The sequence below is a fragment of the Adiantum capillus-veneris genome, chromosome 11 (genome assembly GCF_014529385.1).
Source record: "Adiantum capillus-veneris isolate H3 chromosome 11, ASM1452938v2, whole genome shotgun sequence".
Taxonomy (NCBI): Eukaryota; Viridiplantae; Streptophyta; class Polypodiopsida; order Polypodiales; family Pteridaceae; genus Adiantum; species Adiantum capillus-veneris.
In genome coordinates, this window is record NC_140941.1 from 88,792,356 (window position 1) to 88,802,779 (window position 10,424).

A 10,424-nucleotide genomic window follows, 5' to 3' on the forward strand; every position below is an offset into this window, starting at 1 on the left:
CTCAATGTGTACAATGTGTGGGTGTCCACTTTTTTTTGGCATTCAACTTCAAGCTCTCTCTCTCTCTCTCTCTCTCTCTCTCTCTCTCTCTCTCTCTCTCTCTCTCTCTCTCTCTCTCTCTCTCTCTCTCTCTAGTCTCATAGGCCATTTGAGTAAGTTAACGTACCATTTTGATATTACCCCCCTCTCTCTCTCCCCTATATTTCATCTTGTCTCTCACATCTCTCTCTCTCTCTCTCTCTCTCTCTCTCTCTCCCCCCCAGTCTCATAGGCCATTTGACCCTTTTGAGTAAGTTAACATACCATTCCAATATTACCCCCCCCCCCCCCCCCCCCCCCTCTCTCTCCCCTATATATCATCTTGTCTCTCACATTCAACTCTGTGTGTGTGTGTGTGTGTGTGTGTGTGTGTGTGTGTGTGTGTGTGTGTGTGGTCACATGGATCTACTCTTTTAAGCACATCATGACAACATTTTGTTTCATTGTCATCTCCCTCTCTCTACTATCTTTATGGTCACATGGATCTACTCTTTTGAGCACATCACCATAACATTTCATTTCATTGTCATCTTTATGTGTGTGTGTGTGTGTGTGTGTATCTTTATGAAATGTTTTTAAATTAGGTTAATTTACCATAGCAATTCATGTCATTGTTCTCTCTCTCTCTCTCTCTCTCTCTCTCTCTCTCTCTCTCTCTCTCCCCCTCTTTTTTCATTCTTTTTGGTCTTTTTCTTCTTTCTATGTGTGTGTAATTGTATCTTTAAATTTAATTTAAGAGAATGAAAAATTTGAATAATCGTGTGTGTGTGTGTGTGTGTGTGTGTGTGTGTGTCTTTACCAATAGCAATTCATGTCATTGCCATTTCTCTCTCTCTCTCTCTCTCTCTCTCTCTCTCTCTCTCTCTCTCTCTCTCTCTCTCTCTCTACCCCCCTTTTTTCATTGTTTTTGGTCTTCTTTTTCTTTCTATGTGTGTGTGAGTGTATCTTTAAATTTGATTTAAGAGAAAAAATAAATTGAATAGTCTTCTTTCTCTGTGTGTGTGTGTGTGTGTGTGTCTTTAAGAATAGCAGTTCATGTCATTGCCATCTCTCTCTCTCTCTCTCTCTCTCTCTCTCTCTCTCTCTCTCTCTCTCTCTCTCTCTCTCTCTCTCTTACAGGTTATTTTGGCAATAGGAATACATTTATACGATAAAATTTCATCACCCTCTCTCTCTCTCTCTCTCTCTCTCTCTCTCTCTCTCTCTCTCTCTCTCTCTACCCTCTTTTTTCATTGTTTTTGGTCTTTTTTTTCTTTCTATGTGTGTGTGAGTGTATCTTTAAATTCATTTAAATTTAAATTAAATGTTTAAATGATGGAATAAAATCAATAATCAAATAAACAAATTATATAATTGAAACGAATCTAAAGTAAAAATTCAAACCTAATTTTTAAAGAAGTTACCTGGTTGAGCTGCCTCACGCACACCTCGACTATTGCCGCCCCACTCGCCTTGGCTAGCGCACTTGCTGCCTACGATAAGAAAGAGAATTTTAAGTGAAGGTTGTTGATAGAACATCTCATTGAATTAAAAAACATTTCAAAAAGTCACCTTGCTTCACGAACACCTTAATAACGGTCGAAAGCACTCGCTTTGATTTGCGTGTGACTGCAATTGCCAAAAATAACATAACATTTCATTGTATCTCTCTCTCTCCCCTCCCCCAAGAAGATCTTAATATAACTTTTCATTTCTCTCTCTCTCTCTCTCTCTCTCTCTCTCTCTCTCTCTCTCTCTCTCTCTCTCTCTCTCTCTCTCTCTCTCTCTCTCTCTCTCTCTCTCTCTCTCTCTCTCTCATAGAAGAAGTTGTAAGCGCCGCTACAGAGAGAAAGAAAAGATACAGAAGAGCGTCCAACACACACATGCGCTATACAGAGAGATGCAGCAACCTCACACGCACACACTCGTGCACACTACAAATGCTTCTGTTGGTGCGAGAGAGCTATCTTAGAAAAGGCCTACCGCTCTTCCCTCAGTTGGACGTTTCCATGAACCAGGCCATCCTCAACTCCAACTTGTATATATTGAAGTGCCCTCATTGCAAGACCCAGGGCCGCATCTCCGTCGCTACCTCATCGCCGACTCAGAATCCCTCGGCGCCCTGTGCCCTCTTTAGCTGACGCCCTTCTATGTTATAGGCCTCTTTGGGGAGACCGATGACAATGTTCCTCTTGAAGTTCCCCCTATTGAGTACTATGGCATGCACTTGAGCCTATACCTTCTCCTCCCTGCACCCAATTTTTATGATCCGTCGCTACAGAGAGAAAGAGAGAGAGCGTGCAGCACGGGTCAGAGAGAGGTGAGGAGGGGATGGAGGACAAAAAGAGGGTGATGCCATCGGCCAGAAGAGTAGACCCAACTTCACATGACTTGAACTGCAACCTCACACACACACACATACACACGCACATGCCCTCTTCAGATCCAGCAATATAACGCGTAGTTTGTGGGTCTGCCAACTTGTCAAGAGCATACGGGGGTACGAGGGAGTGTGTCCACGGAAAAAGAAATGCAGGTCTGCAGGGTAGTACCCACGCAATACGTACACACAGCTCACCTGGGTACACGGGAGTGTGTCCACGCCTTAGAGAGAGAGAGAAAGAGAGAGAGAGAGAGAGAGAGAGAGAGAGAGAGAGAGAAAGAGGACTGCATGGTACATGAGACACCATGCTCCCCTGAGAAGGTGATGGCGATGGAGACGCCTTGCTTGCTCTCTCTCTCTCTCTCTCTCTCTCTCTCTCTCTCTCTCTCTCTCTCTCTCTCTCTCACACACACACACACACACACACACACACACACCATGTCGCGGATAATGGTGGATTGGGTCTCTCACATACGTAGCAGCCAACTAAAATTCCCTTGGCAACCCAACAATAATTCTTGCAGCGCACTAAAATTCGTTTCCAGTGTGCAGTAAAAGGCCTTCAATGCAAGTAGGGGCACGGACGGCTATGTATTTCTAGCTATGTAAAGGTCTTTTTTTAAAACTTTTTTCTGCTACTTTTCTACTTTCTCCTAAATTTTGACACATGGCAAGGCAACCACGGCCGCCATAGTATGTTAGTTTAGATATCATTAGAGAGAGCTCTCTATAAGTCTTCCTTAGCATTTGCTCCAAATTTTCCAGAGACTAAGAGCGAGAGGTTACCTCCAAGATCTCCTTCGAGCTTGCTTTACCTTCATCATCTCCTACAATGAAAGAGATTCTTTCTTAATCAATAAGGCCAAATCCAAACCCTCCCCCATGTTAGTCAAAATACCCTTCTCACCCTTTACATGCAACCTAAATCTTTCTCTCTCCATCAATAAACCTCTCTCTCTTTACCTTAACAACACACCAAAATTTTCCCACCTCCCTAGACCTCTTGTATGTTGGCTCAATGCACCCAATGTTGAAAAGATTCTAGCCTATTTAATCATGGAACACCCCTTAGCACACACACACACACACCCTCCCCTTTGAACATTTCTTTTTTCCTAAAGAATGTTGTAAACTTCACTTCTTTTTTGAGCCACCGTTATTTATTTATCGTACTAGGCTCCTTCTTTCTTCTCCCCTCTTAAATGTCTTTCTCTCACAATTTTGCACCTTGTACCTTGTCCCTCGTGCCTCTTTTTTCTTCATTGATTACTTTCTCAAATTTTGCACTTGGATACTATTTATTGATGTGTACCTAGATGCCCTTCTACCCTCCTCTTAATCCTCTCATTGTACCCTTCTTGGTTTTGTAAACACCCTACCCTCCTTTTTTATATAAACCCCCACCCCTTGCAAAAGATGAACACTACTGATGAGCTTAATTTAGCGAAACGCGTTTAGTCTTTGTCATCTTTGCGTCTCTCCCCCCTCCTCCCCTTGTTTCTTCCTCCTTTCTCCTATTGTAAGTAAGAATCTCTCGCTTAATCTTCTAGCAAAAAAGTTTCTAAATTTGCTAACTCGCATGTGTGGGATCTGTTTTAGCGGTTCTTATACGTTTGTGTGTAGGACGCCTTTTTCGAGCCTATTTTTAGGCTATTATTTTAAAGACTGGAGCTGAGGACGAAAATAGCCACTTTTGTGAAGAAGACAGTTCCCATACTCAGAAGGAGGCTATTTGACTGATATGGCGGATTGAGTTGTGATTGTGAATGAGAGTGAGAGTGAGAGTACGATTGAGATTGAGAACTATGCACAAGATTGAGAGTGAGATAGCTTGGGGGTGGTTGGGAGGTTTGTCACAAGCTATGCTCTTCTTGTACTCGTGAATTTACATCAATACAGATCTCTGATTTTCTTTGTCTACTTTGTGTAGTTACAATTCCTATTATTCAGTTTGTTGTGCTCCCGTGTCTCGTCACATTATCCTTTTGCATATTATCTTTGGGGAAATTGAAGCACAAGAGTATTTTGGGAAATTTTCAAATTATATGGTCTTTTGAGAAATTCTACCCCATTAAACCCAAGCTACCTTAGTCTCCACTCTTTGGTTGATGTTTAGATACGACTTGTTGCAGCCGCTCGACTAAACATAACAGAACACCCGTTTGGGTGGCTCAGCCATGGAGCTTCGATCGAGGAAGGGACGCTCTGCACATCCACCTTCTACACCCTCAGAAGGTAAGCCTTCTTCTCGAGAGCCTCCGCAGTCCAATTCGTGCAAGAAGCCAGCCTCTGTGTCTTCTTCTCCAATTTTCATCCCTTGAGATGAGGAAGCCACAGACCCAAAGCATAGCCAAGATAACCTTTTAGGTTCATACCCTGATTTCGTTCAAGATAAGCATGACAATGTTCTTTTGCTTGAGACCCCCGTCCCTGAATTTGTGATCCACACAGAAGGCCTTATCATCAACAATCAAGCAAAACAAGAAAGTGGCTTCACACACGAAGAATAAAGTAATAGAAGTGAGGGAACTTGCACAACAGGATAGCATAGCCATGGAAGATGCCTTTCCAATCAATGAATGTAATATTGTTCACTTGGATGACACTGGAACAGGCGATCAAATTTGCGCTCTGAAAGATGTTGATGCAACAAAAACTATCACCAACATTGCCTACAAGGATAGCTGCGAGCTTGATAGAGAGATAATTGTAAAAAATTGCAAGAACACACAATCATTAAAGAAGAAGAGTGTTGCAAAGAGTGGTAGAGGTGAAAGAAGAATCTTGGAAAGTGAAGAAGTGGCCCGTATCACCATGGATGATAAGGTGGACCCTGTAAATATTCAAGATCCAGATGCACCCTTTCAAGCAGTCTTTGATGGGTGCTATCAAACATTGTTTCTAACTTTATCAAACGATGAAACTGCTCAAGATTTAGGCGAATTGCAAGTAGATCTGTGTGTGAGGAAGAACTTAGCTAGCACTTCACTGGAAGTAGAAGTAGAAGTTTGACCTAGAACGCTACACCCCTAGCATTCCTCCTCAACAATCTAAACCCCTATATATCAGGCCCTTATCTCACGATAATAGCAAGTTGCAAATTCATTTATAGGGGCTCATATACTTACTCACTTTAAAATGTCATAAATTGAAATAGCTCCTGCACACAAGTATTAAAACTCTACCCTTGCTCAAAAATGTGCAAATGGGCCTTCAAGGCGCTAGAAAATATTAATGCCAGATCAGCCTCATCCTCATCACTGATGCTAGAGGCATTGCTATCCTTATCATCATCAATACTATTGTGATCTTCAACACGGGTTGAAACATATTTCATCTTATCGTGCTCTACTTCTAAAGCATTATCAAAGACCGTGCCCCTTTCTTTACCCCTTTCATTTCCCAAAAAGGGATCTCTATGTGAAGGCTCATCTGAAGCGTAAGTTTGAATGCATTCATTGCCAATGTCCTCTTCAACAAATTCTTTTTTGGAACTCTTTTCATCGTTCTCGAACAATTTAATATTCAATTGGTCAGTTTCCTTCAAATTTTTCACCAGTTGACATACTACATTGTGCTTCACTAGTGATACTCACCATCTCATCAGACTTTTCGGATTTTTTACTATCCATCCTTGTCTCTTCTTTCTTGCTTGAATCAGGCTCAAGTATCAGGCAACAACAAGCTACTTTCTTCAAAAATCTTTTGACTCAACCTGTCTTGATTAGAGTTTTTCTTATTTGATTGAGATTTCTTCTTGCTGCTTGCTTTTGAATCTTGAACATGCAAATTTCCTAGAGTACAGCCGATTGCTTAGGCCAATCAACTTCTGATATGGAAGAACTTCTCTGACTCTTTTGTCCAAAACTCTATTCTCCAAACTCACTTAGCTACTTCCCTAGAATTGGTGGCTCATGTTTCTAGAAAAAGATCTCAACAAACCCTCTTGGCCGAAGCAATGGCACTTCCCAAAGAGGAAACCGTTAGTGAGCTTGTTCAAAACGAGGTCACCACCCAAATGAGCAAACTCCTTTCCCAAAATGCACCTTTGTTAGCTTGTAAAACCCCACCCTTTTCTCGTAGTAAAACCCCTCTTGCACTAAGCATAGAGCCACATACCCTTGTCAAGACTTCAAAAGGCCGAAATCAACTCTCCCTCTCCTACCCCTTCTCCCTCCATCCCCTTGCTTGATAAAAATTCCTCCTCTTTGGTCCTTCTTCCCCCACCCATCCCACACTTGCTTAAATCTCCCCATTATCCCCTCAATGCCCCTCCTTTCCATAACCACCGCTCTCTCACCATGTTACCTCCCCATTCCATTTCTAACCTTCCTAAAAAACCTAGATTTTCAAAAAACTTGCAATGGGGAGGAATAGTCTTTGAGCACCCTACTTCTTGGGTCCATTTTCTTTTCTCTAAGCCACCCCTCTTTCCGCCATTTCGGACCCCTCCTCCCTTTTCCTCTCCATACTCTCCCACTTTCTATCATTGTGGTTTTTTAAGCGTAGATTTAAATATTGGCTACCGCTCACTAATCCCTCCCTTTTTAAACTTCTCATTTTGGAAAATCAAAGTATCTATGCTTTAGAAAACAAAGTTACTAACCTTGCTTGCCACAACTTTCCAAACCGTATACTCTATCCTTTTGAAATGAAACTTTTGGGCCTAGGCATTAAATATATTCCGCCCCCTTTCCCTCCCCCTCTCTCCTCCATCCTACACTCCTTCTCTAGTTTAGGAAGAAACTACCAACTCAAGCTCTTTTTTAAGAAAGTATCCCCTTCCCCCTCTCCCTTCCCCCTCTCCCCAATTCCTCTTGGTACCCCCCTTCTCCCTCACCTAATCTCAAAAAAACAATTCGCTCTCTTTGATCAGACCTAAGCACTCTTTGGGAGGCTTATTCAACCTCTTTGTTGGGGGTTTCCATCGTTGCATAGCTCCAATGACCAAAAAAATTATCAATCCGAAGGGATGAGCTACCCGGCTAGGGCATGGAAACACTCACATGATTAGTAAGCTAATCATGGCAACACGAATGGTTGACTCTACAAGGTGAGCTTCTTCGCCTATGAAGGAGCTAAGCCACAATGATGGGCAATCTCCACATCCACTTCTCTTCACCTCCAATCAACCCAATCACACACACTAACGATTGCAAGATGCACACAGCACTAATCCTATCATGCAACACACTAATCGCAAGCACACACACATAGATCTATTGAGCACCACACTCCAATCAAACCTACATGCACACACAAGCAAGAGAGGGCAATCACACAAGATTAGAGAGAGACTAACTAGTTAAGATCTAGTTAATTCAAGCATCATAGGCAATCATAAGAAGCATGAGAGAGGCATAGTGAAATATGATTAAACAATGATTGGTGTTAACCAAGTCACATGAGCAAGGAGAAGCTCAAGGACTCCATAGCCACACACCTCAAGAGCTCTCACCAAAGAATGCTCTCAACAAATGAGCTTGAGAACCCCAATTTCTTTTACACACTGCCTTATATACTTAGGGTAAAAATATGCAATGTCTAGGCGCCCAAGGCATTCAGGGCTCCACCACTTACTGAATCTACAACCTAAGCACACTAACTGACCTCTTCTTTACAGCTTGGAACTCCCATTGATCCCTTACCACAATGACTTGAGATAAATGGAGAATTTACAATAGGTTGGTGTAGCCAAAGTGTGTCGACTCTAGAAAGTGGCATGGACAGGTATATGTAGGCAAGCAGAGGCATGGCAGAGGACTGGAGCAGCTAAGAGAATCATGGGATGGCAGGTAGCAGCGGAAGTGTATGCATGATGGGGCTTATAGGCCAGGGAAGGCTCCATGTGGGGCTACTTGGGGTAACAGGTGAAGGAGATGCAAATTGCAGCCTTTGGGTCCAGGAATGAAGAGCTTGAAGTACTGAAGAAGCAGGTCCAGACGGCTCATCAAACTGAGCTACAGAGCCCAACTTATTGAAGGTTAAAGCTTTAGTGGTTTTCATATTTTTGCCGGACAGGGCAGCTGGGGACAGGTGATCCAAGTGGAACTTGAGGTATAGGTGTGAAGATCTCAATTCATGGAGCCTATCCATCTTTTTGGATTGCTGATCGGAGCCCTGGTTTGCAAGATATGGTCATTTGAAGTTTTTCTGAGAGCCGGGTCTGAGCCCACTTGACCGCATTGGAGAATGTGCCATCTGCATCTTCTGAGCCTCGACCAAGTTCCAGAGAAGAGTGTGCATCATACGGAGCTAGCAGGAAGTGACTACATGCCGAACGGAGTCCGGAGCAAGAAGATATGGCGGTCGGAAGTTGGGGTGCCTTTGACCAAATTGGATTGTAGATTATTTATACACTTTTTGAGAGCCTTGGTTCGAGGGTGCCGATGAATCAAAATGCACAGATGGAGGGTGTGGTTGGAGCCGGGAAAGTGGAGCTTCAGTAGGTGGTTTCATTTTGGCAGAAGGAGGTTGGAGCATTGAATGGGGGCCTGGTAAAGTGAGCAAAAAAGAGGTTTTTATGAAAAAAGATAAAGGGATTTTTTTGAAGCTCAAAAGGCAGGGCCTGTGGAGCGGACACGTGGCGCCATTATCCCACATGCGCAGTCTGGAGTCAATTTTCTGTGGTATAAAGTCTAGGCCGTAAGGCCATTTGGGTATCACAAGAGGGAGAGAGAGGGGAGCTCCCCTCCCATGGCCATGGCGCGTGGGCGTGGCTCTATGCAGCGGCGCTGCAGTGGCGTTTCTTGGTGGTTTTGGCGGCGCGAGCTAGCTGTGCAAGGAGATGGCGTGCCCGCGGGCAACGCGGTTGTGTGAATTTGATGATGACGTGGTGGGCAGTTAAGCGGGTGTGCCCGCGCCCACGAAGGGCCTATTTTTTTGAGGGAAAGGGGTGTACCCCCCCCCCCCCCCCCCAATAGCGACATCACTATTGCCTTGATTGGGGAGGGGTCTCACTGCAAAGCAGGAAAGGGCAGTTGGAGTGTAAGGTTAAGAGCATTCAAAGGCCAAGAAAAAGGAAGTCTGGGGCGGGAGCAAAAGTGGAAGGGATAAGGACAAGAGGTGAAGCATGCAAAGGTTTCCAAAAAATAAACTAGGCCAAGTGTTGGCAATGCAATCAAATGCTAAAAAGGACTCCAAATGAAGTGCACAACATAGAAGCACACCCCACTTTTCTTTTTTGGGATTTCTAAGCACACCCCTATAAAAGGAGGTTTTTGTTCATTTTTTAGGGTCTTTTGGACCAGGGTCTTTGGCCAATGTGAGCTTTTTTGCTTGAGGTGTTTTGCCAAGGCCTTTGAGCCATTGTTTTTGGTTTCCAAGGTTCATGCCGGCGGTGTGTTGGTTGTACATGATATTGCCTATGCTAGAAGACTATTCCCTACTGTTTCTGGGCGTCATTCCCCCTTCCCCCTTCTCTTATGTGCTTGTGTGAGTGTGTTTCCGGGCGTGTGTAGGCATGTGTGCCCCCCGAGGTTTCTCGTGCAAAGAGAGATAGAGAGAGGTTGTATGAGTGTGGAAGGCTGTGAATTGAGCGAAGCGGAGTGATTGAATCTGTCTGGTGCATTGCAAGGCGTATGTGCGTATGGTTGTGTGAAAGGCGTGGTTTGTTTGCGGGTAGTGTTGAGTTTTGAAGGTGAACTCTAGTGGATTGGGGCGTTGTGTATACCCTGGGCTTTAGTGAGGCATTGTGTTGTGTGCTGGGTGTGTCCCCCTTTCCCCCTCTCCATCTTCCCGGGCCCCCACGGAGGAGCCGTCTGATGCTCCAGTTTGAGGTTCGAAGTGGTGTTTTTGTGCCGACAAAGCGGTTGGCTGATGGTCAAGATGTTTGATGGTCGAGGTTGAAGTTGACAGAGATGGTGGAGCGAGGTTTTGGTCCCATATTAACGGGCGTCGAAGATCCCGAGGATTGGTTAGCGGATTTTGAATTATGGTTGCTGTCGATCCATATGTCGACGGATGCAAAAAGGTTACAGATGGTGCGGTTGTTGATGCGAGGACGAGCCAAGGTGTGGTTTAA